The 27451-nt window shown below is 45.7% G+C and overlaps 1 long non-coding RNA gene across 5 annotated transcripts in view; it reads left to right on the forward strand.

Moving 5' to 3' along the window:
* The window catches only part of Gm30799, a 53543-nt gene extending 26514 nt beyond the window's left edge, over positions 1 to 27029 (forward strand). For 3 of the 5 annotated variants that reach the window (XR_872864.3, XR_001780653.2, XR_872865.3), the window contains one exon: positions 3856 to 7710. This is a non-coding gene — a long non-coding RNA (predicted gene, 30799). Of the gene's footprint in view, positions 1 to 3855; positions 7711 to 26474 lie in introns of those variants that run through there. The other 2 variants (XR_001780654.1, XR_381760.3) reach the window with 2 other exon arrangements.
* The last annotated feature ends 422 nt before the right edge of the window (positions 27030 to 27451 follow it).

Raw genomic sequence — 27451 nt, forward strand, 5'->3', positions numbered from 1 at the left:
GACTCACCTACTGTGTGTGACCTTACCGGAGAGCCACTGGTTTTCCCAGCCCAACCTGTGTCTAGTCTGGAATTATTTTAAATTCTCATCTGTTCAGCCTAAGAGGGATGGGTGGGGGTTGGAGCGACGACTCAGCACTAAGAGTTATTACTGCTCCTTCAGACGATCTGAGTTCCATTCCAGCATCCACATCTGGAGGCTCATGGCAGCCTGTAACTCCAGATCACAGAGACCTGGTGCCTTTTTCTGGTCTCCATGCTTGACTGCACTCACATGTGCACATAACTATGCACGCACGAGCATTCGTGCCCAGAGTGATGTGGAAAGATCCTGGGGAACTCAAAACAGCTGAGGTCAGTTGTCAACTTGGAGTCAGGTACTGTGCTAGGCACTCTGCTACCTTATCTTGTCTCAGTCCTTGTTACTCTTGGTCTCATTGTTTTAGAGGAGGAACCGAGAGGTTGGGGTGGGCAATGATCCCATCCCCAGCTACACAGCCAGCACACAGATCTGAGAGGACTGTAGTCTGCCTGGCTTCACTTCTGATGTCCATTGCATTGCTCTCCAATGGATGCCTGGGAGCTAAAGACTAGAAAAATTCAGGATGTTTCATGGGAAGAACAGAAGTTGCACTGAATATTGAGAATCACGAGGAGGGGGAGCTGAGGAGACCACCCGAGCTGGCGAGGCGCTTCTGCGCTCTCCACAGTGGCAGAGAAAGGTGAAGTAGACAGTTCTGTGGGAGGCACTGCTGAGCAATTTAAATTCAGCACTTGCCTTGCCATTTGAGCCTAATCTTATTATAGCGTATCTCTTCGTGTTTCTTTTGTTTGTGAAGATTTTACAGGCAGGGATTCCAAGTCAATCAAAGTGCATCTGTGCTAAGAGAAATTATTTTTGTTATGGATTAAGACAACCGGTCCAATTCTGTGATCTCTGAACCAACAAGCAAAATCAATTTAGCCCCTGTTGCAAAGGTGAAGACTGATGAGCTAGGGGAAGGAAGGCGTGCATATACCCCTGCCTCCCTTTCAGTTCCCAAACATGGTATGGTGTCCAGAAGAATACATTTGCAGTGTTTGGAGAAATAGCTGAGAACAGCACTTCCAGCTTGAACTTGGCACAGGGACAGCACCCTTGACTTATGGCTTGCCCGGCCTGGTAAGTTGCAAGTATTTCCCGAACCCGTAGCTAACAGCCAGAGAAATAAGCCTGGCTTGAGATATTCCACCTCTAGCCATAGGGCACACCATCTCTCTTACTCTGCTTGGCACACCTCACTCTGAGATTGCCTCTTGTAAAATCCTGTTTCTGAACTTTGCTCCAGAGCTGTTGAATTTCCTCCAGCTTCTTGAACCTGTGTCCTTCTTAGTCATTCTCCCCGTTCCCGCTTTCAATCTTGTTTTTTTATTCCTCTCTGAAAGTAATTTTCCCAAAGACATAGTTCAGTCCGTGTAAGAGGGAAATGACTTCATTTTTCTTTAGCATCTCCAAAAGAACTTTTTCTATTTCAAGAAAGCTGAGACCAAGTGATTTCGCCTTTGTACATCTGGCAACCCATCCTCTGTCCTCTTGAGAAAAGCATCACTGTCAGCAACCATGCAGTTTGTGTGGACGCAGCCTAGCTTACCACTCAAATGCCAAACGGTCCAGGCCTTTGGGGTCACAGATTTGTGGCATGCGACAGTCAGCAGAGAGCCTTGAGTTGTTGCTGGTTGATGTGGAAAACACACAACTTCCTATGGCACAGAACAGGAAGCAGGTAGGCCTGCTGTAGGCAGTCCTCTGATCATGTGACAGCAAGTCTTGGGGTGGAGCCAGCGTTGGTGCAGAGTAGAGACAGAAAGAAACCAATTCTGTATGCTATCACTGTGACTCTGGTCTCCTTGTTATCCAATCAAGTTGCAAACCAGCAACTAAACCACCTCAGTCTGGGTGTATTGACTACAGCTTGAGTATTGACTACAGCAGGCTAGACTATTGGAACCAGAGAAAAAGTGCGTCTCACCAACTCACTTTTGTATAGTAGTGTAAAGTCAGTGCCACGGTTGGTCAGATGGCTGTCTTCCATATGGCTCCGTTGAGTTTGTGGAAACCTAAGCTTTGGGTTCAAGCATGGTGCCATCTGCTTGAATCCCAGGACTCAGGAGACTGAAGCAGGAGGATCACGAGTTTGAAGCCATCCTGGACTACATAGCAAGACCTTGTCCCCGAGGCTTTGCCGTGTCCCGCATGAAGCTGACAGGGAACAAGGACAGTGAGGGGCATCCTTGCCTCTCAAAAACTTTGGTCTGGAAATCACCGAAATCCAAATCCATTCTTCCCTCACTAAAACGCAGTCCCAAGGTCACGTGAGCATAAAAGAGCCCGGAAAGAAAGTGCGAAATGTTGGTAACTCTCAGCCACAGATAGGAAGCTGGCAAAAATTAGTAACACAGCATGGGGTTCATAGTAACAGAGCACATGGTGTCAGTGCCCGCCCTTAGGTACCTAAACCTCTAGCTCATTCTCCAGCCTTCTCCAACCTCTGGCACGCTCACCACATTCCCAGCGAGCAAACTCATTCCACGAGGCACCAGTGAGCAGTGAAGATTTCACTAGAGATCTCCAGACGTCTGTTCTTCCCTCCAAAGCGCTTTTCCCTTGCCAGAGACTGCGCCTCACCTGTCACCGTCTCTGGCCAACCATTTCCCTTCCAACACTGACAGCTCCTAAACACTCCAAAGTTCTTAGTCTTTTGCCCACTCTGCAAAACAGAGACCCGCTAGGAAACCACAACCTAATGACACATTCCCCCGACACCCGCACGGCCCACTGACCGAGAAAGCTCTCTACTTAGAACTTAGAACAGCGTTGGATAGAAGTTTCTACTAAGACTTTTTTTTTTTTTTTTTTTGCCAGAAAGAATTATTTCTGTGGGGGTGGGGGGGGGGAGAGATCAGAAGGGTATTCTGAAGTATTTGTCTCTAAGAAATCAAAATAAAATGCTTTTTTTCCTAGGATTTAATTTTTGTTTCTATACATTTGAAATGTTTTTTTAAGTACATGATTTATTTCCTTAATAGTCTAAAATATATATTGTTGAAGGCTTTTGGTCTTTTCCCAACATCATTGATCATCACAGAAATGCATGCCTTTAATTCCACCACTTGTGAGGCAGAGGCACACAGATCTCTGTGAGTTCAAGGTCAGCCTGGTCTACAAAGCAAGTTCCAACGCTACACAGAGAAACCCTGTCTCAAAAGAACCAAGAACATAAATAAATAAATAAATAAATAAATAAAAAATTTAAAAAGCTTCAGTAATAAACTAATTCACTAATTCACACTCATTAGGAGCACTATTATAAACACACACATATCAGACAACAAGAATCACTATTAACTATATTAGTCCATTTTCTGTTACCATGGCAAAAATAACTGAAGTTGGGTATTTTCTAAGGGAATTGAAGCTATTTACTTCTCAATTTGGTAGGCTGAAGTCCAAGGTCAAGTGTCCTATCTATTTGGCTTCTGGTACAGGGTCCCCTTTGTCTGAGAAACATCATGGCCAATGGTGAGAGTTCATGCACAAGGCAGGGACCACATCTCAAGGCAGGAAGTGAGAGAGACAGAGAGAGAGAGAGAGGGAGAGAGAGAGAGAGAGAGAGAGACCAGCCAGCTGGGATCAGTTCTGCTCATTGTTTTCATAACCACTGGGGAAGGTATGTACCCCCGTATCTGTTAGCTCATAGGAAGTAGCCAAGACCCAAAGAGAACTACCTTAATCTTTCTGAGAGCAATGCCTAATGACCCAATCGCCCCTACTCAGCCCCACCTCCCAAAGTCTCCCCCATTTTCAATATTACCACAGGGAGAAGCAGACATCACTTGTGAACCACTGGGAGCCACACCCAAGCTTTATCCTGCGAGAAGTCCAAGGCTATGGAGAGAAAGACGTCTTTGCCTCTCCAATGAATTAGTGCCACATTGGGAAACAATACGGAGACCAGCAAAAACCAAACAGAGAATTGCTGGAAGACTTGGAGTTCTGTGTACATACCCTAAAGAGTTAGGAGTTTAAGCAGATGTTTGCACACCTATGTTCACTGGCAGCGCCTTGCAGTAACCGGATGGTGGAAACTGCTGGGGATTTGTTTAGAGACGAGTGCACAAGGTAAAGATAGCTTAGGCAAATGGGACATGTGTTAGCCTTGATCAGGAAGAAGGCGCTGTAGCTTGCTGGGTCCAGGAATGAGCCTTAAAGGGACTATGCTAAGCGAAATAAGCCAGTTATAAAAGTACAAGAAATGCGAGGTTGCTCTTACCTGGGCTTCCTAGAGGACTGACATTGCAGGGACGTAATTTACAGGACAGCACGGGGGCTGGGAGACGAGAGAGATCGGAGTTACTACTTAATGAGCATAGAGTAAGGCGAGCTGAAAAGTTCTGGATACAGGTGGAGGTCACTGCTGCACAGCCACGCGAAGGTGTCAGGCCACAACCTGTGCACTTAGGAATGGGCCTATGTGCTATGTGTATTTTACGATTTTTGTTTGTTTTTGTTTATCGAGACAGGATTTCTCTGGGTGTCTTGGAATTTGCTCTGAAGACCAACCAGGCTTGACTCAAACTCAGAAATCCATCTTTGCCTCCCAAACACTGGGATCAAAGAAAGGTGTGTACCCCCATATCTGTTAAGTTTTTTGTTGGTCTTTTTGGTAATTAAAAGGCAGGCAGTTTTACCTCAGGTTTTGTTTTATTTAAAAAAAAAAAACTTATGACCTCTAGAAACCATATATTTGGGGGACATGGTCAAAGGACGTTATCAACTTGTATGAAAATATTCTTATGAAACTCAGTACTATCTATGTTCAGCATATATGAGTCCAATAATAATGGTGATAAGGGTAATACTGAAAAAATGGCTCAGCAGCTATGAACTACCCATTCTTCCAGAGGACCTGTATTAGATTTCCAGCACTTACACAGTGGCTCACAACAGTCTGACTCTGGTGCCCCCTTCAGGGCTCCTTCGAGAATCAGGCATACAAGTGGTACACAGACATACATGCAGGCAAAACACCCATACACATAAAAATAAAAAAAATTAAAATGAAAAACAAGTTAGAAAAACAGATATAATTTAGTCATTCCATCTGCTCATTATTCATTTTTAAACTGAATTTGTAAATGACATTAAGAGCGTTCCACCTGTATTTACACAGGCTTAGGGATTTAATAGATATGGCTCCTGCTCTTGGGGGATTTCCTATCCAATGAGTGAAGAGGAACTAATTACGGTACACAGTGAGATGAAACAGTAGGCCACGTGTTGAGGAGCAAGCTGCCTGGGATTCAGAGGCGTCCTCTATAATCCCTCCAAGCTAAACCTGTGAGCGATGTGGGTAAACACAGAAAGTGGGTGTGAAGAGAGATGGGGGGGGGGCTGGGATATGAGCAAGCCAAGGAAGCCACTAGCTCTACCCTGTGAAGTCCCCAATTGGTCACAGGGCATCGCAGGACAGTGACCATGAAGGCTGAATGTGGACAGGAAAGCAATGTCACACCACGATATGATGGTGTTGTCTTTACTGGGAGGATGACCCAGAAATGGGGCTGAACTCAGAAAGCCAAAGCCAAAGCCAACAGTGCATCGGAGCCAGAGGTAAGACCTGTGCCGGCTCAGTAGTGGCATTCTAGATCAGAAAACAGCCTACCAGAACTTTCCATGCAAGCTGGGCACTGACCTCGTCTGCCAGTGCCTGATCCTGGGCAGCAGTTGGGTTTACTGTCTGACAATAAAAAGAGTAGAAGACATTTTTATTCAACACAAAAGCTTAGGCAGTGTTTCTTGTCCGTGTCTTGGACTCAGCCAATTTGCAGCATAATTGTTTCCTACCCTAATGTGTATGCAGTAGAATTAGTTCTAGAGGCTGCCATGAGACTAGTCCACAGCAGAGTAATATCTCTGGGGCCCAGGTAGTGAGGAGAATAGAATGTGCCCGGGGTTGGGAGTTGGGGGTGGGGCAGAAGTCCATGGCAGTCATTCTGTGTGGTAGGAGCAGGGAAGACCATGTGCAGGAGTCAGGCTTCGTAAGTTGGTGTGCTGACCTTCAGGTCAAGGACAATTCAGCGGCCATCTTGTCAACAAGCAAATAGTTCTTGTCTCTTGGTGTCTCTGTTCTTTGAAGCCCCCACCACATCCTCCTTCCTGCTTTGTCCTGGGTACCTTTTCCCTAGGTCCTCGAGACTCCTTTCCACATCAGATGCATCTCTTAAAGAACCTTTGTCCCGACTCTGAAAGGCACACAGCGTCTAAGATCCACAAGCCTCCACGGCCACCCTTCATCTGTCCATGGCTGGGGCATAAAGAGTAAGGAGACATCCCTTTGCCTTTTTGTGGAAAATCCCACAACTCTACCCCCCTGTGTTCCAAGTTCCCAGCAAGCAGCCACCTTTAGTAAGTCAGGCCCTGACAGGATCTTACACACAAGGTAGTAATAACCTTTACCTCTTCCCTGCTTGGAAGGCTCCTTAATTTCCTCAGGTGGACTAGATTCACAAAGAACTGGGAATCCCCTGCCTGGTGTCAGGGCACCCAGGTCTTGAAACACAAAGCCTTGGTTGCTTTTCCTGGAAAGAAAAGGAGGCAATTATCTCTCTGTCCTCCGTTCCTCAGATTAGGAAAACAGAAACTAAAGCCGTTTCTCAACCACTTGGGTAACCTCCTTGTCTTTTGAGAGTCTTGCTTTCTGATACCCACCGACAGATCAGCTGGCACCCTAGTCTGGCACCTTGAAGTCTGTCAGAGCCACGGATCCTAACCCCTTTAGTCTACTCATAGATCTTTCCTGAGCCCCGACTCTGTAACTCATAGGCACCCCTGCCTGAGAAAAGATGGCTGCCATGGAATGGCACCTCCCACTGTCTTCTCATGAACTCCTGGTGTTCTCCTCACCACCCCAAGGCGCCTGATCTGGTTGAAGGTGACATGAAGGTGACATGGTGACACAGAATGTGAATGGCTGAAGGCTAGAAATCTGAGCTGTCTGGGAACCCCCTCACCTCTCGTGTTTCTAAAATGACTTCGGAATTAGGGTGCAGGCATGCAAAGCCCAAGGGAACGCCATCATTTTCGAGGAGGCCAGCTGTCCCCAGATCCAGGCCAAGAAATCCTAGGATCTGATGGCCCACACTCAGCTATGTGGCCAAACCGCTTCACGTCTGTGCTTCAGAAGTGACTGGGTAGTTCCATTGCTGGTCTTAAAGGAAGGGCCTCTGACTTTTCCCAGAGATGATGGAGTTCTTGGTCCTACCTCCTTCTTGTCTGCTTAGGAATCTTTCTCGGCTCCCTTAGGTGCCTAAACTCCAGTTCACACGAGTGGGACATTTCTACATAATTTCCTTACATACAGTTGTTTCAGGGGGTTCCCAACCCACAGAGTCTCTTTCTGTGTCTCTCTGTGTCTCTCTGTCTCTCTCTCTCTGTCTCTCTGTCTCTCTCCCTCTCCCTCTGTTGCATTTTCTACCTGGTGTGGAGTGAAAGCAAAGCCAAGTTCTCTCTGAAGCCCAAACTAAGGGACTTGGTCCAAGTTCTTCACAGAACATTCTCAGCCAGCCTTGGTGGGAGCACATTTGTAATTTTAGTTCCTGAGGAGGCTGAGGCAGGAAGACAGCAAATCCACCGGTTATGTAGCAAGTTTGAAAGGCCTGGGCAACTTAGTGAGACCTTAAATAAAATAAAAACATAAATAAAATTATATAACCCATTAAAATGTTATTTATTATTATTATTGGGAGCGGTCATGTGCGCGCACACACACACTGGTATGTGCATGCTACGTATGGTGTGCCTGGGAGAATGGGGGCACTCCTTTGAGCAGTTGGTTCTCTCCTTCCACTTAGGATCTAGGACGGAAACTCAGCTCTCTAGGCTTATGTGGCTCCTGCTTTTACCCACTGAACCATCCCACAAACCTTAAGATAAACCTATTAAAGGGCCAGGTATACCTAACTCAGTGAGACAGTCCTTTGCCAGCATGCTCTGGGTCAATACCTAGTGATATGCCTACACAGAGTGTATCAAGATTCTCCAACACTGGGGTCACCCTTTCCAGCCTAGCCCTGTGGACTCAGGCTAAGCCTCCGTCCATCCTTATACCTGGTGCCTGGAATGTTCAGTGATAGTTTTAAGAGCATTAAAACTGCATGCCTGCTCCTGCCCGCCTTACCCACCCATCAGTCTAGAAGCCGTATCCGTTCCCCTCCTCCTGGTTGTGGTTCACATCTCCATCCTGCTGCTGTTCTCGCACATGCTCAGAACAGCTGATGATCTGATTTGTGTTTTCCAGATCTGTTGCCTCGCCCGCATCCCCAGGCTGGCAGATATTTTAAGCACATGAATCAGGGTATCTGGCATGGCTTCCTCTGCAGCAGAGCTCCGGCTGCAGGCATAATGAAGTTGGGAGGGGGAACAGTTCAACTTATCAGGGAGGAGCTTTGCGTTGGTAACTAGTCTGCCTGGCAACAGCACAGGCAAAGAAAGATACCGGGCCCCTTAGTATCAGAGTCAAAGCGTGCACCCCCAAAGATCAGCATCTTTATACAGTTTCCCTTTGCTGCGGGGGAGGGGGAGAGTATGCTCCTTTTTAAAAAAAAGGAAGATAAATTTTGTCTGTGCATGTTCCAAACGATCGATGTTCCCTACCAAGCCACAAGATAGGGAGATGTGATGGGCAGCAATGTCATCGGTCCGTGGCGATCCATGGGTCATAAGAACTCCATTTCTGAAGTAAAATGGGTGGCTGGAAAAGAATTGGCACCAGGCAGTGACCTCCATGATTCTGTGTGGGCATCTTGTTTGCAGAATGGGGCTGGAGACAGGAGAGAAGCTAGCATTCTTTTCCATTTCTAGTCTCCTGAGCATGCACGCATGCCTGATACCGGTCTATTTCATGAGGAATTCATGCAGAATGAGGGGCAAAGCAGATAAAGGATGGCATGGACTTCCCAGTACTTGGGGTGACTTCAAGACCTCTCAATGTATAGGACGGACAGTGACTGACACAGTCGAAGCGGAACCAGGGTGTGTTGGATACGACTTGGCCCTGGCTCTGTTGATACTGGAGGCATCCTGAAATTGTCTCTCCTTTCCCCTTCCCAGTTTCCTTTCCACCATGTGGAGAATGAGCCAATGATTCCACAGAAGTCTTCCCAGGTCTGGCATTCTAGAATTCCAAAGTCAAAGATAGTTTTACCATTCTGAAGCAGAACGTTTAAAATGTTCCTGTAAATGTTTATAAATCAGACACCTGAATCGTTAGCTTCTCCCTTCTCATCTCAGTGTGCATACAAGCCTTCAGGCTTCAGTGTCTCCGAGCATACACAGGCCATGGGATCTGGGATGCATTTACATTTTTAGCATCAGTGTAATTCTATTTGGCTTCGAGCCACAGGAAGTTCAAGCCTGATTCAATTAAAAGTTTTATAAAATGAGATTTTAAAAATGAAAGACAACGCATTGCATATGCGAACCCATTGTACTTTATATTGGTATCCAGTCAGGCACATTAGGGGCGACTTGTGCTCAGGCCAAGAATCTGTTAACAATCCACAGAGTCGAATATTTTACTGTCTTATTTGGAAGCATGGAATTTAGGAGCTGGCAGGGGCTTAGAAGGTAGGCAGGCATGGCCTGTCCAACAAGGGCGAGAGGACTTTGAGTTCGGCTCCTCCTGATGCAGTCTTCACGGTATGGGCCGGAAAGGCAAGCAGATGAAAAGCCATCTGTTAAACCTGGTGACGAGAAGGCCGTCAACCACATAAAACAGAATTGGATTCAGTCTGCTTCTCTTTCCGTGGAAAGCTTCCAGAGCAGGGGCGAAATTCCTGCAAGTCAGTGAAGGGGTGGAGACAACAGGGCAGATGACAGGCAGAGGGAGAAACAGCCCAGGTAGCAGCTGCAGCTGGGTTTTCCCCGTCCAGCCCACACTGCAGAGAGGCAATCCTCCTTGGGAACAGAATGGAAGACAACTCAAGACTCAGAAGGGAACTTTGAGCCACTGTAAACGGAGAAACCAAAGAGCCTCAGTAATTGGTCAAAACTCCAGGTCTGGGTAGACAGGCATATGTCGGTGGAGCCTTGAAGAGAAACTCAGACAAAACCCATGGGGACAAAGATCCCGAGATGAGCCAGATTTGAGTAGCTGGGGACAGTCCCAAGCTACAGAATGGGAAGGCATTGTTCAAAGGTGAACGGTTCTCCACCGGTTCCTGCTGAAATCTCGGATCCCAGCTGGTGTCACTATTTTGGGAGGTATTGGAGACTCTCAGGAGTGTGGCCAAGGCCCGCCCCTCTCCCCCAGGAAGGGGGCATGCCTTTGAAGGGTGGATCTTGCACATCCCTCTCTTCTCCTCCTCTTCCCTCTTCCTCACTACCGTGAACCAAGCAACTTCTCTCAGGCCTGTTGTTTCTCTGTTGCGGTAGGTCTAAAGACAACGGAGCTGAAACCCTCCAATCTGTGCCAAAGTAAAGAGTGCTCATGGTCACTCCTGAGGAGAAGGTTGAGAATTCAGTTGAAATCAGGAGAAGAGGGTTTTTGGAGGTCAAGGCACCGGATTCAAAACAGTGACTCTGAAATGTCTAGAGCTCTTTTTGTTTACGTAACTGTGGCTGGGTAACTGTTTAAAGAAGCTACACAGCAGTTTTGGCGCAGCCAACAGAGTGGGAGAATAGAGAGCAATCAGGACAGAATTATTATTCTCTTTAGTCATCAGATATCAGAACTGAATACAAGGTCAGTTTGTCTCCCCTGTGCTCACAAGCCATTAAAAACACAGCAGAAAGGAGTTAGAGCCATCTGAATACGTTTACCAAAAATTACAGGAATACTTCCTGTCTTACAGAACAGGATGAGATAGTTAGGGAGGGGTGTTTGTATCAGGACTGATGCCGAGAGCTGCTCCCAGGTTCTCCTGTCTACTGCTTCCCATTTTTCCCATGATGCTCACGTAGGGTGGCTCTCCTCACACCATTTTAGGCATTGATCTGGGCATTGATATTTAACATAGTGAAAGCAGAAGACTCTCACTTGCATAAGTTCTTAGGAGCAAGGAATTCCCTCCCAGGAGCACCTCCCTCAACTCTCCCTCACAGCTTGTCTGTCAGGATTTCAACACAGACTCCCGAGGCCAAACCAATGGAAACGTCAAGAGATTAAGGGAAGTGATAAGGCTTAGGCCTTCCCCCAGGGCACATGGTCACCAGCCTCAGGTGAAAAGACTGTGTAGGCATCACAAGGAACGAACGTAGATCTGAGCAGCACATGGGGTTACGATGGCTAATGGCCACAGGGAATGGAGGTTGAGACACCCTCTTCATTGGGTCTTTGCTCTCTTCTTCAGGGACAGTAATAACACCCAACTAGCCAATAGCCAACAGAGGTGACACACCCAAGGCTTCTTAAAGAGAGAGTTCTCAATTCTCACTGCTCTGGCTCAGCTTGGTGGCTTTTCTGGCACACCATTTTGCCCTTGTCTGGTAGCTGAGGCTCAGTGCGGGTCGCCAGAAATTAGACATGACCACATTGGTGACGAGTCAGAGCCTTTTTTGGTGGAAGCAGGAAGAGTTTCAGAATCAGATCTGGTTTGATTGTTGAGCTTTGAGATAAGGGGAACTTTCTCTAGGCCCACCTCCACCACACTTCTTTTGGCACGTGAATCCCATCAAGGGAGACAATATTCTGAGAGCTATCATAACAATGAATTCTGTAAGTCCATGAAAAAAAATGGTGGCATTCCAGGGGCTATGGAAAAGGAGAAATGAGTAGCAGAAACCCTATTTTGCTCTTACAACCATCCTCTCAATTCAACACAACCCAAAAGAAGCCAAAGAAAAGCTGAAGAGTGGGAGAGAAGCCTGGAAGGAGAATGATCAAACCTGCTGCTGTGTCTAGGATGGACCAGATGCACATGGATACTATTCACATTATTTTATTGTCAGAATCCTAAAGTCAAGTTCTGGAAAAAATGTCACAGAGACAAGAGGCAAGCAACACACTCTAGATCTTGTGTTGGGGACCATTGCTTCCGGTTTCCCTGTTCCTCTCTTTCGTCTTCCCGACAGCATTATGAGTCCCCTCGTAGGGTTTCCAAGTCCAGTGTGTTCTTATACTCTAACTAAACTGACTGCCATGTCCCAGATACTCAGCAAAGAAATCTAGCAGAAGCGGACGATGATGCAAGAAGGCAGTGCATTTCATCATGACAACACCAACAAACAAAGATCTCCAGTCATTTCTCTATGATGGTGAAGCCAGCTAGGCAGTTAACACACCAACCATCTCTACCCTGGACTTACTATTGACTACCATGTGACTGATGACAGGCTACAAGTCTATTCTAAACTCAAGAGCCAACTTCTGTGGTCTGTGGAGGCTCCCCTTACCTCAGAGATGAGCCAGCAACACAAAGAATCACAAACAGATCTGAGAATCAGGGACCCCTGCGTGCTCACCAGCTTCCACTCCTTAGCTCTCTCCATCTCCTTTCACTGTTTCCTGTATTTGCCTTCGCCACTTTCTCCTTGCTGCAGCACCGCGAGCTCTGTGGTCCCCACTTATGGGACCCAGATACATGGAACCAGCAATCCCGAAAGGGTGGAGCCCTTTCCTCCTCTCGGAAGGAAAAGCAGCTTAACTTCAGCAGCAGCAGCAGGCCAGTGCTCCAAGCTCCCCATTCACCTTGATAGAAACTGCATATGGCCCCTTCTTGTCCCCTTCTTGTCCCCGCATATGGTTCCCGCTTGTTTGTTTCTCCTCTAGTGGCTTGACTCAACACAGGTCTGTCAGATGTTGGCCAATCTGCTAGGCAGGAACTACTCCATAAAATCCTCTCTGACTTGGGTATGGTGGCTCATGCCTTCAATCAGAGCTCTAGGGAGGCAGAGCCGGGGGAATCTGTGAGTTTGAGGCTAACCTAGTTTACATAGTGAGTTCCCAGGCAGCCAGCACTTCATAGAGAGACCCTGTCTCACAAACACGCAAACAAAAAACAAAACAGCAAAAAAAAAAACAAACAAACAAAACCAAAATCCTTCCTATTATGTCTCCCAGTCGGTTTTTGAATGAACAAGAGAGAAAGTGTGTTTCAGATTCCTGGTTTGATGAGATTTCTCATCCCCACCCCCACCCCACCCCCTTTACCCTTTAAACACACCAAGTACTCTCATTCTTCATGGTCTACTAACTTGCTCAGAGAGTGGTGCGCACCTTAAATCCCAGCACCTGGGATCTCTGTGAGTGTGATACCAGTCTGGTTTACAGAGCAAGTTCCAGGACAGCCAGGGCTACACAGAGAAACCCGGTTTCAACAACAACAACCAACAACAACACAAAGAAAAGAAGGAAGGAAGGATGGATGAGACTATTGGAGGAAGGAGACTGTTCTCTCAATAACAAGACATGTGTCAGCAAATACGAATTAATTTGGAAACTTCTAGATAAAGGCAGAGGGGAAGATTCAGTACACGTTGTTTCTTTTAGAAGTAAGGCTTGCTTTTATTTACTGCATATGGAGAAGAACTGCATGTGTCAGAGACTAGAGTTATTTACTTCAATTATCTTGGCTTTCAATCCTGCCTCCTCCTCTTCCCTCGAAAGAGAGAACATTTTTATTAAAAAGGAAACCCACATATCTTTCTGTGGATCACCTACCTGTGATGTCATGGAAGTGCTTATCAACAGCCTCCTCCAGGGGAGTGGGTGTAGAATCTTGGCTCAGATAATATTACTGAGTTCTAGTGTCACCTCCAGAGGGACAAGCCTGAGCATACTCTTAGATTAGTGCTTCACAGGTCAAGTCATGTGTCCAAAACACCTGGGGAGGGAAGCATGCCTTGGGCTCCGGCCTGGAGACTCCAATTCAATCTGGTATAAGGTAGGGCCCAGGCCTTGGTGGGTTTTTAAAGCTCTCTAGCAATACTTGCATGCATTGAGGTTGAAACCTACTGACTGGAATACTGAAAAGTTTACCCGTGCCTGGCTTTATGATTGGTCCTCTAGGCTAAAAACTTTCTGAAATTTCCTTCTGAAATTCCAAAGGCAATTCTTCAAATTGATTGGCTGTCTGCAGCCAATGATGCCCAGCTCTGGAAGTGAAGAAAAATCTTCACACACACATACACACACACACACACACACACACACACACACACACACACACACACACACACACTGTGAGTGATGTAGCTCTACACACAAACTTCTGCTTCATCTCACCCACTACAAAGTACAAAGCACTGTAGCAGCTACTTTGTCACGTTAGAGACAAGGTGTGTGTTAGTCATTGCAACAAATACAGTAAACGACTTAAAAGCAAAAGAAAGGAGAAAGTTTATTTTGCCTTAGGTTTCAGAGTCAGTCATGCTTGCCTGGATCTGTTACTTTGGGCTTGAAGGAAGACTGACAACCACCGAGTGGTGACAGCATGGAGGAGACACTATTTGCCACATGGTGACCAAGAAGCAGAAAAACACAGGTGGAAGCTGGAGGAGGACAGCTGATGGCCTCTCCTGACTTCTGCATGTTCATGCACAGGTATACACACAGACGCACAGACACACACACACACACACACACACACTCCTTAATAATTGACAAGCTGCCCTTGTAGCTCTGTGAAAGACACAATTAAAAGTATGAAAAGACAAACCATAGATTAGAGGAAAATGTTTGCATGATACATATCCAACAAAGCATTTACAATCTAAAATATGTAAAGAAGTTTAATGTGTGTGTGTGTGTGTGTGTGTGTGTGTGTGTGTGTGTAACCTAAGCAAAAAACTGGACTAAAGGTCTAAACAGGTTCTTCCACAGATGGCCAATAATCACATATCATAAGGGAACTGCAAATTAAAACAATAATGCCTAAATGAATAACTAAAATTAATATATGCACTCATATTAGCGTCAAGCCCTGCTGAGGGTGTAGGACATTAGGAACGCCATTCATTATCTAGAGGACGCCAAATGGTTCAGCTGATTTGGAAGACAGTTTGGCAGTTTGCTAAAAAGCTTAGCATTGGCTTTCCATATGATCCAGCAAGCAAAAGCCTACGTATTTGCCAAAGAGAAGTGAAAAATGCATGCTTATGCAATAGCATACAACTGTCTATAGTAACTTTTTTGTTCTCCCAAACTAGAAACTACCTAGATATCTTTCAGTAGGTTTTCCACACTGATAATCTCTGTGTAACCTGTTCAGTGGAATTACTCAACTCGAGAAAGAAAGGAGCTATCGGCCACAAAAAAGAAAGAATTTAAATGTATTTTGTTCGGTGGAAGAATCCAATCTAAGACGGCTGCATAATTTATGATTCTAGCTATATAACTTCCTAGAAAAAGGCAGAATTATAGACAATGTCTTACTTTTCTACTGCAGTGATGAAACACCATGGCCAAGGCAACTTATGGAAGAAAGTATTTAATTTTGGGCTCTTGGTTCCAGAGGATAGTAGAATTTATGACCATCATAACTGGAAATTTGGGATCACAGCAGCAGGCTGGCAGGCATGGCGCTGGAGCAGAAGCTGAGAGCTTACCTGCTGAGATAACAACCATGAGGCACCCTCAATGACATACACCTTTCAAAAAGGCCATCTTTCCCAGTCCTTCCCAAACAGTTCCACTAACTTCAGATCAAGCATTCAAATATATTAACCCATGGAGGCCATTCTCGTTCAAACCATCACAGACAGAAAGCAGAGGCAGGAAGATCAAGAACTCAAGGGACCATTGGTTGCCAGGGATCCTGGGGGAAAGATGAATAGGCAGAGCACAGAGGATCTCAGAGCACAAGACTAGTCTGTGAAGTCCTAATGGTAGATACAAGGTATCAGATATGTGTCAAATCTCACTGAGTATATAACCCAAAGGGCAGACCCTGAGGTTAAGTGCACATTCTCATCTATAAAAATAGGTTCTTCCAAATATTGATAACCAATATGTTTTTCTTGCTATCTTATAAGCTGATACTGAGCCCACAAACATAGATGGAACAGGTAACTTCCATAAAGACCTTGGGTTTTCCCTTCTTAGATTCGAAAATGGTATCAAAGCTGTGCTGAGGTGTGAGGAGGGTCAGCCAGGTGTTCTTAACCACAGTGATCATTCCTGAGTACCTGATGGCTCCTAAAGTTCATGACTTGTGAACCTCCTAGACTGCTATCACAGGCTCAAGTCCTGGATGATAATAGCCTAGTACATTGCTGTTCCAGATTAAAGGCATGACTGAGAGCTGGGGATATGGCTCAGTTGGTAGTGTTTGCTTAGTACATTTGACCCATCCTCCAGCACAGCCTAAAACTGTAATCCCAATAGGCTGGAGGAAGAAGAGAGAAGATCAAGAATTCAAGGTCATCTTTGGATATATAGAGAATTTGAGGCTAACTTGGGCTACGAGGGATCCTGGGTCTGATATCTAGATTGGTAAGTAGGTAAGTAGAGAGATGGATGAGTAGGTGGGTGGTAGGTGGATGGATAGATAAATAGGTAGGTGGGTAGGAGGAGAGGAAAGGGAGGGAGGGAGGGAGAGAGAGAGAGGAGAGAGAGAAGGAGAGAAAGAGACAGACAGACAGTTTAGAGGTGAGTTAGTGACAAAGGGAGGCAGAGGAGGAACTAGTGGGGACCAGGATTTAGTTCAGTGGAGAAGTGGAGATTTATAGATGGAAAAGTGTAAGTGCCAACGCTTGCTTACTGATCCAGGCTCTCCTGATATGGTGGATAGAAATTAAAGCCAGGTTGGGCTGGAGGGGTCTGAGACAAGTTTACAGCAAGCAGGCAGACTTTTATAGCCTTATCAGAAACTCAATACAATGGCAGTTGCAGGGGTGGGGGTGGGGGGGACACAAAGGGTGTTGCCAGGGTACAATGGCATTTGCAATCTATACAAGGTACACAAGATTAACATCTAAGACTTATTGTGCTGCCAAGCTTCTGTGCTTCCTGACTTCTAGGGAATGCAGAGAGATGCAGGTGGCCTGAATGTCCCACTGCCCAAGGGGGTGCCTCGGTTTCTCAGGACCTGAAAGGCACACAGTGCCCCAGGAACCATGGGTTCTAATCTGAAAAAACCTATGGCACCTGCCTCCCAAGGCAGCCTGGCCGGGGCTGCTCCATGATTCTGCAGAAAAGGAGGCTAAGTTATTTGACAAAGATTATCTTCAAAGACGTTTTAAAATAGTGTGAGACATTATTTTTCTTTTTTTCTTCTTTTGCTTTTTAAGAAAGAAGCTACTAACTGCAGTAATGTACAAATTAGTTCACAGTTGATGTAACATACTAAGTGCTTCTCATCTCTCATGTGCAATAAACTCCTTGTGTACTGCCTGCACTTTTGGGCTCTGCTCTAAGAAGTTGGGAGAAACAGAAAGGTTAATGACATTTGCAGTTGGGTAAGAGGAGATGAACACACACACACAAACGCACACATGAGTAAGTAGACTTGCAGGAGACAGTCACAAAGGAGAATTTTCTATACAGAAAGAGAACCTGGTATCTTATGAAGGACAGAGAAGTCTTTGAGGAAGATGAAGGAAATGTCTTGAAGGATTGATAGGATTTTTTTCTACAAGGGCCAAACAAGATGACAAGCCAGGACATTTCACACAATGCTCTAGCAAGGACAAATATCAAGTGACACAATTTGGCTGGAGTGGGACTTGCAGAGGGTCACGGCCAGAGTGACAGGCAGGTGAGATTCAGACAGCCTGTGGAGAGGTTTGAACATCAGACTAGAGCATCTGCCTTAGCTCAGTGGACACTTGTCAAGCATCAAGCAGTGCTGGGACCTCTTTGCTGTCTGAGGGCTTGACAGGTGCTGGTAGACATTTCCTTTCTTCCTCTGTACCTCTGTCTTTGTTCTGTTTTCCATTTCTTTATTAGGAACATTTCTTTTCATTATTTTTAACTACCTGTGTGTGCATGAGAGAGAAGGAGAGAGAGAGAAAGGGGGGGAGGGAGAGAGGGAAGAGAAAGGGAGAATGTGTGTGTGGGTAAAGTTGCCTTTAGAGGTAGAGGTATCTGATCCTACTGGAGCTGGGGATTTATACAGTCATCAACCACCAGACATGGGTGCCAGGAACTGAACCTGGGTCTTCTAGAAAAGCAGCAAGCTCTCTTAGCTGCTGAGCCTCTCTGTGAGCCCCGTCTCCCACCCTTGTCATTTTTCCCCTTTTGAATTTTCCCTTTCAACTTAGTCCCTGATAAGAATTTGTCCCCTTCCACCTCCCTCTGCAAGGAGACATGGCTGTGGTCTAATCCAGTTCCATTCTCTTTGGCCCTGCTTTTAAGTATTTTCTGGGATGTTTCCAATATCCTAACCTAAATAAGCCATCAAATAAATTGCTAACTTCTTAAAAATCACAGCTTCATCAAAAGAAGAAAGATCTTATGCTGCCTGTATTGACATGGCTCAGTGCTGGTAAGACCGAACACTTCAATACTAGCAAGGATGAAGGTTAAGGCAAAACTGGGGGTGAAACTAGTTCTGGAGGTGTGGCTTTTGGGAGCCGAGTTAAGACAAAGCATTAGATCTGCTTCCCAACAAGGAAATCCACTGATCCTTTAGATATGTGTGTAGGTAGACTACCCTCTGAAGTCTTTAGGGGCAGATCTAGATTTCAGCCTTTATTTTTCAGATGTTAGGATATTTACATATACATGATAAGGTGTCTTAGGGATGCGATCAAGTCTGAACAGGAAATTCAGTGTTTCATGTGCACTTTAGATCTAGAGCCCGAAGGGAACTTTACACAATCTTTTCAAAGCACCTGTATTTTGACTGTGAATTATCAACAAGAGATCAGGTGTGGAATTTTTGTTTGTTTCAAATATTATCATCATCATTACTGTTGTTGTTCTATTGTGTGTATGAGAGACGAAGAGACAGAGAGAGAAATATTGAGAATGGGTGTAGATATGGACACAGAAGAGGCCTAGAACACGGTGATTGTACTGGTGTGGTAGGCACATGCCCTGGGTTGAAACTCCAAACACTGCAAACAAAAAGATCATGATAACGTTTATAAAAGCCAAGGTTATAAATATGGTTTGAAAGTGAGTTTCAAACACAATCTGAATTAATTGCTTACTACAGTAAAGTTCAACCCTCTTTGTTTGTTTGCAAGGAGTGGTTAGACAGAGTCTACGTAGCCTTGGCTGTCCTAGAACTCAGTCTGCAGACCGAGCCGGCCCCACACTCAGAGACCTGCCTGCCTCTGCCTCTCAAGTGCTGGGATTGAAGGTGTGCCACCATGCCAGTAATAGGTCTCTCGTCTAGATTCCTCTGGAAGAGCACCCAAAGTTCTTAACACTGAGCCATCTCTCCAGCTCCCAATATTATTATTTTTTAATCCTTCAATTGTTTAAAAAGATTAAATAATGTGTGTGTATGTGTGTGAGTGTGTTACATTTGTACATGTAGGCATGCATGTGCCATGACATATGCCTGAGGCTCAGAGGATAGCTTGTGGGAATCTGATCTCTTCTTCCAGGGCGTGGAGACGAGAGATGAAACTCTTCAGGCTTGACTATACAAACAGAGCCATCTCGCTGGTCCTAATCCTCCGATCTTCTGGTTCCTATGATCAACACAGGGATCCAACTTTTCACCCCTTCATAACTGAAAGGCCACGAAAGATGGTATATCCAGGGTGCTGGCAGTTGTGACCATGGGGCACTACGCAGCATCCTGGTAACCTGCAGGCACGGCAAAGACAAGTTCTTTAAGAGACCACCCCAGAGTGGAGTCTTAAAGAATATATAGGAGCTAACCAAACAAATAGCTAGAGAATTGAAACAGTAGCAAAGTTCAACTAGAGGTTAGAGTGGAGGGGATGGTAGTGGGAAGGGGGAGGGGCGCACAGAGAAGGACTCTAATGGGGTCAAGGGGCACATGCTCAGGCTTAGGCTTTAGCAAGCTGTCAGTGGGCACAAGTGGACACGGATTGGACTCGAGCCACCCCAGGCTAGCAGAGCTCTTTGAACCGAAAGCCCTTTCCTTGTGAGGATCGCTGGCCTCACACCACAAGGCTTATAACTGGTTACTAACTTTGAAACCGAGTAACCCTCTTTTAATTGTTTCTCCACAATTTAGACTAAAATAGCAGCAAAAGTTCCAGGCAAGGATGAAAGCTGCCAGTGCCTGGTGCTAAGTGGGACTATTTTAAAGCCCAGATCCAGAGTTCTTGAACCTCAATCAGCTCCTCTGAAACCTGAGAGTGCAGCGAACTCCAGGCCTGGCAGTTCAGTGAGAGACGCTTGTGGCTGGAAGGAAGCCCAGAGGTCTCTTTCCCACCCAGAACAGGGATCTTTCCCAAACACACCCAACAGGTGGCCCAAGGGCTCCTGCTCACCACTCTACCTTCAAAGCGAAGTTCGAAGGCCTCCGTTCCCTTGGATCAGAAAGTTCTTTCTCATGTTGAGCCAATTTTTTTCCTCCCAGGGATTTCTACCCATTAGTCAGCAGTGTCTCCTTCTGAGTCCTCTTTCTTCAAGGGAAAACCATTAGCCGCAGAGACCACAGGCGTTAGGAAATGCTACCCTCTAAATACCATGTTTAAACTATACCAGTGGCGGTAAGCGGTGTGAATATATTAATGCACGGCAATACTTAAACATACTTCCACTGATAAATTTTGTGTTATGTACATTTTAATACAATTATTTTTTTCACTTAAAATGTGCAAGAAATAATGATCGTTTGGTCTGTAAAGTGCTTCTCTTTGAAGCATAAGGACCCCACGAGCTCCCAATATCCACATCAAAAAGGTGGGCATGGTAGCATATATCATCCCAGCCTGGAGAGACCTGCACACATAGATCCCTGGAGCTCACTGGCCGGCTGGCCTACCCTAATTGATAGGCTCCAGGCCAAGTGAGAGACTGCCTCAAAAAACAAGATGGATTGCACCTGAGGAATGATGTTCAGGTGTCACACACACTTACACATACATGCTCACACGCATACCCAATATGCAAGGAACAATACATTGACCAATATTAAAATAACATGACATGGTGATTTGAAATGTCAATGTTTGTGGCTCTTCAAAACAACACTGAATCTTTATTTGCTACCCTTTGTAACACTGTCTCACCTCACCTCACAGTGTTTCCAACATTTCCTGCAACAGTTAGGGTCTCCATTTGTCTTCAGCAGTAAAGGTTGCATGTCTTGGCTCCCTCTCTTGATTCACTGGATCATCTGAATTTAAATTAGGTTTGCTCACTCAGTTACATTGGAACAAAAAAAATATGAATCCCTTAATTGCTTTAAAGCATGGTTCTCATGGAGGAGAGATTACAAATATGTTTTCATTTCAATATGCTAAGACCTTAACTTTTGTAGAAGTCACATTATTTTTAAAAGAGGAGCCCAACATTGCACACATGACATTATTAAGGAATTGATATTTTTTAAAGAATTTATTTATTTTATGTATATGAGTACACTGTAGCTGTTCTCAAACACACCAGAAGAAGGCAACAGATCCCATTACAGATGGTCATGAGCCACCATGCAGTTGTTGGGAATTGAACTCAGGACTTCTGGAAGGGCAGTCAGTGCTCTTAACTGCTGAGCCATCTCTCCAGCCCAAGAATTGATTTTTTTAAAAATATATTAAAATGGGAGGGGTCTGAGAGAGAACACTGACAACCCAAAGGACTCTATGACAACTGGTTGGTTTTCTACTTGGAGTTTCTACTTCACCCTGGTTAGAATGGCTGCTGTCAAGAAAGCAGGCAGAGAATGCTGGCAAACATAAACAGAAACCATGACAAATGGGGAGAAGAAATGAAAGCTCAGGCTGTATGATGTGAGGCAAATAATTATCATGTGTTGCCTCCTACCTATGTAGAATCTAGGTTTTAAGGATGTGTGTGGCAGAAGCGGAAAGGGAACTGAGAGAAGGGAGACAGAGATCTCAAGGGATGGGGGAACAGAGAGCAGTGGAATCTGTGAGATGCAAAGGCAGAGGGGTGGGCTGTTTAGGAGGAGGGAGGGAACCAGCAAGAGGTGGGGGGGGTGGGAGTGGGAGATGCCATTGGGAGAGGGGATGTGTACAAAGTACAGTGACACATATGTAATAACACTTCCTGTGACCTAGTTAACCTGGTGGAAGCACCAGGCTCTGCCTCCTGAAGAGTCTACTAACTCAGTGCCATCTCACTAGGGACCAACTTGCCAGCATATGAGATGGGGGTGAGAGACCATAGCTAAGTCACAGTTCTGTGTCATTGCATGTTGTCACTGCTCATCAGGGCTCCCTATGTTCTGTAATGGCCTCTTCAGCCTGCCCTTTTCCATTAGTCTTTGTTAGTTAAAAAGTCCCAAACAGGGAGGTTAGGGTATATATAACTCAGTAACAACATGGATCCTTAGATGCAGAAATCCTGGCTTTAAAACCCAGCACACACACACACACCCCTCTGAAAACTACCCAGGTGAAATTCTGGACATCTTGTGCAGGCCATTTCTGGCTTGGGCTTCCAAGAACCAGTTGGGGGCTAATAGCTACTACCTTTGTAGTCTTTGTTAAAACAAACCCTTTTCTGTGAGCCCTGTCTGTACCATTCACTGACTTCTTTCCCTCCCACAGTGCCTGTGTATTACAACACAAGGAAGTCCAGTGCCTGGCTGGGCAGCAGGAAACACATGCAGTAAGGTCACACAGGCATGGACTGGAACCTGTAGGAAGCCCACTACAGTTCTGCAACAATGGATGAGAAGACCTGGTGTGTATGTGTGTGTGTGTGTGTGTGTGTGTGTGTGTGTGTGTGTGTGTGTAGCTGGAAGACTTTGTTAGCTCCTACTTATGAAAGGGGAGGAAGGGGACATTGTTCTGTTTTACTCCTGTCTTGAGCTTGCTTCTGAGAACCAGGAAAGGGAGCCCTTTGGGATCCCGGAAGGTCACGGTCGTGGATGGCATAACACTGTGGGCCCCAAGTGTATTCTGAGAAATAGGGCTCTCTAGTCCTGAGGTGTGCAGGGTTAAGGCTCTGGGCAGGATCTTGAAGCATGATAGAGAAGCTGCATGTAGGCTAACAGCTGAGTGGGTGGTAAAGGAGAGGTGGGAAGAAAAGTGGGGGTGCTGTCAGACAAGCCTAAGCAGACTCTCCATTTTGTTGGTAATTAAACCCACAGCCCTGGGCAAGCTATGCAGCCTTTCCCAGGCTTCATCTCTTCATGCCTAAGATGGGCATCATAAATCAACACTGCACAGGGTGACCAGGAGAACTACAGACAAGACTGGTGACAAAGAGAACCCCTCAAACCATTTTTCCTTCATTCTTCATGTTGATGGAGGCTTTCTATTAGGGAAAGTGGCACTCTGCTATGCTGCCAGTGAGAGAGTATGCAGATTTTTAAAAGGGCAATCTGATCATTTCTCTTAACTATTTTAGTTCCATGGTTTTCAAATCTGCAGTCCACTTCTAAGTGTGTGTGTGTGTGTGTGTGTGTGTGTGTGTGTGTGTGTGTGTGTGTGTGTGTTAGAGCCATTTATAAGCAAGGGAATCACTTCAGTAAACCAGAGCCCGGGCAACATAGTGAGAACCTGTCTAAGACAACACAATAACAACAACAAACAACAACAAAACCCAACAGAATGTCCTAGTTAGGACTTCTGTTGGTGTGATGGACACCCTGACCAAAAGCAGCTTGGAAAAGAAAAGGGTTTATTATCATTGAAGGAAGTCAGGATAGGAACTCAAACAGGTTAGGAACCTGGAAGCAGGAGTGGATACAAAGGCCATAGAGGGATGCTGCTTACTGGCTTGTTTCTCATGGCTTGCTCTGCCTGCTTTCTTATAGAACCATCAGCCCAGGGTTGGCACCACCCACAATGGTCTGGACCCTTTCATATTAATTGTTAAATAATAAAATAACCTACAGGCTCACCTATGGCCTGATCTTACAGAGGCATTTTCTCAGGAGAGGTCTGATGTCGACCATAGCTTGTCAAGGTGACAGGAAACTAGCCAACAGAGTCCCCAGGCATCATGCCTACGGACAACATTTCCTGTCATTCTGCACTATCAGCTGGGACCGAAGAGGTCTGGCTCTACTTAAAAAACCATCAACATTTTTCTAAAGCCTCCAGTTGCCCTCTTGGCATCATAGAAATAGATGTCGTATAAGCCTTAGAGCTGCAGATTATAGAATTAAAAAAAATCTTAGAAAAAGTGTGGCTTGTTATATCTTGTTATGGATGAAAACTATTTAGGTTTGTGAAGGTAACCCTGTCTCCCAGTGAGAAGATGACAGCACCCCACTGCACATTAGCTAAATTTATGAGTTTGAATTCTCCAAACTTAGCTGTGTCCTTCCCAGTGTGGCAGTAAGAGTTGTTTATCCATCATCTAGTCTCCTTTTCTGTTTTAAAACTACTTTTCCTTCCTAAGAATTAAGAATATTCACCTGCAAGCTGTGGGGTAGCTCAGTAGGTTAGAGTGCTCGTCCATCGTGCCTGATGGCAGGAATTCGATCCCCTGGAGCTGCCTAAATCGTTTCTTTTATTGAGAAAGAGAGGAGAAGCTGGCACACAACTTCTTTACCCTTGCTCCTGTCCGCTCCTAACGTGAAGCCATACTCTCTGTAGTGTCAGCCCCATGCTGCTCTATGTGGCAAAGCCACATCCAGGCAGGTAGTACAGGAGGGAGTCTAGGAGCTCAGACATGGTGATAGCACAGGCCCTACTCCAGCCTTGAACCCGAGGCCCTGTCGTTTTGGTATGTCTTCTCCAGGTTTAGCCACACATTGTGTCCATTTCCCTATCACCTACAGGTCCCTGCTACTCCTTACTCTAGAGTCGTCTGTTAATTTTGCTTTCAAATTTTTTTTAAAAAAATATTTATTTATTTATTTATTTATTTATTTATTTTATGTCTATGAGTACACTGTAGCTGTACAGATGGTTGTGAGCCTTCATGTGGTTATTGGGAATTGAATTTAGGACCTCTGCTTTCTCTGGTCAACCCCACTCGCTCCAGCCCAGAGATTTATTATTATAAATTAGAACACTGTCGCTGTCTTCAAACACACCAGAAGAGGGCGTCAGATCTCACTATGGATCATTGTGAGCCACCATGGGATTGCTGGGATTTGAACTCAGGACCTCTGGAAGAGCAGTCAGTGCTCTTATCCACTGAGCCATCTCGCCAGTCCTTGCTTTCAATTTTTATTCCCTGAGAAATTGACAGTCATGTCCCTTTGTCATGTCCCATTTAAAAGTCTAAATCTGTCTCCTTACTGCAGAAATGTCTCACACAAGTCCAGCCTGACAAACACTTGTCGTTGTTCACTCATCTGCCCTTCACAGCCTTTTGCCTTGCTCACCTACCCTTCCTCTCTTGACCTCTGACCTCTGACCTCTGCTGACAGTAACCTCATTCTTACCTGCCAGTTCCAACCCAGGCTCTGACCCAGGTACCTCCTGCTGCCTCTACCTGCCTTACCACTCTATTTTTTACTTTTATTTGTTTCTCTATGTAGTCCTTGTTGGCATTTTGTCTAGGCTCTGCCCCATGGTTACCTGGCAACAGCCAGGTGTGCCTGAATCACTATAAAAGGGGCTGCTTGCCCCCTCCTCCTTCTCCTTTCTCTCTCTCTCTCTCTCTCTCTCTCTCTCTCTCTCTCTCTCTCTCTCTGCCTTTCTCTGTCTCTACTATCCCCTCAATTCCCCTCCCCATGCTCTGAATAAACTCTATTCTATACTATACCATCGTGTAGCTAATCCCTCAAGGGGAAAGGATGCCTTCGTCTGGGCCCGCTGAGACACCCCCTTCCCCCATACCTGACTACACCTCCATAGAACATATCCCCCCTCTTTATTTTTATAAAACACAACAGTTAAGTGCTCTTAACCACTGAACCAACCATTTGGCATACTGGAGCGGCTGGCTGAGCCTCGTTTGGTGGGTTTGCTGGAGTGGGGCTTCTGTCCTAAAACCTCTGGTTACCAGGCCATCCGGAAGATCATCCTTGCATCCGCCAGCACTGCCAGTGTCGTGGGCAAGGCTGTCCCTTCGCTGAGTAGGAAGCTCTGCTGTAGCCTTCTTCTTGGCAAAAGCCCAGCTTTGCTTCTGGGAAAGGATGCTAAAATCTGATACAGTCGAGAAAGTAGTAGAGCGATGACTCCGTAGTTAAGAGCACTTACTGTTCTCCCACAGGTACTGGGTTCAGTTCTAAGCACCAATTTGGGGGCTCACAAACGCCTGTAACATGGCCTCTGCAGGTCTATGGTGCACACACATATACTCAGCCACATAAATGTAAAACAGAAGAAATAAGAAAAAACACTAGGTTGTAAAGTAGACATTAGCGAGCACCCTAAAGGCCATCCTTAGGTATCCTGTCCCTCATCAGCCCACGACAACGCATGCACACGATGATTGGTCAGTTGTTTAATGCCGGTCTCTCCTGTTCTTGCAGGCAAGCTCCTTGAGACTAGAGGATTTCATCTGCTCTGGACACTGTCCCAAACAGCGCTTGGATGCACAGTGCTTCCTTTAGAAGAACTTGTTTAGTTTCTGAACCGGAAACTTGTGGGAGAATCTTGAAATAGCCCCGGCTCAAGCTGTTTATTTTTAGAAGCGTCCGTCGTCACTCCTGGGCGATGCTTTGACTTGGATTCTCTGGTGACATCTTTTTAGCATTGGTCATTCCAGCCTGGGCTGTGGTTTCAGCACACTCCAAGTGTAAAGCTGACGGCAGCATTTGAGCAGAGGGAAGTTAGGAGAGCTTTTAAAACTTGGAGAGCTTATAAAAAAAAAATCTACCAGTGCTGAGAAGATATAAAGGCACGTTAATACCAAAGGTCAAATGTATGGCTTCTCTTATCTTCTTCCTGACGAAGAAATCACTTTTAATCTAAAGAACATGCCCCAGTAATTTCCAAATGTAAACAGATGGGATTTGAAAGCGGACGGATTGACGTGCCTGTGTTTGCTCAACACAAACCAATAAAAGAGAGCGGTCGTTCCCTTTGTTCTTTTGCAATGCACTTAAGTAAAGGATAGTATCGTGGAGGGGGAGGGGGAGGGGCGGAGCAGGAGCCTTCTGGGGTTCCTGGGGTGCCTGAGTCAGGTCTGTGACACCTGCAAGGGTTAAAAAGGCAATTCACACCTGTGAGACAGAGAAGAAAAGAAGGTAAGCAGAGACCCGGAAGGAAAGCGAATGGAGGCCGATTATTTTATTTTTTATTTTTTTAATTTAATTTTATTTTTTTAACACTCGATATTTTATCCCCCCTCCCCATCTACCCTCCGACTGTTCCACATCCCACACCTCCTCCCCACCCTCCTGTCTCCACGTGGATGTCTCCACCCTCCACCCCACCTGATCTCTAAACTCCCTGGGGCCTCCATCTCTTCAGGGTTAGGTGCATCATCTCTGAATGAACACAGACC

This window comes from Mus musculus, chromosome 12 (assembly GCF_000001635.26).
Source record: "Mus musculus strain C57BL/6J chromosome 12, GRCm38.p6 C57BL/6J".
Taxonomy (NCBI): domain Eukaryota; kingdom Metazoa; phylum Chordata; class Mammalia; order Rodentia; family Muridae; genus Mus; species Mus musculus.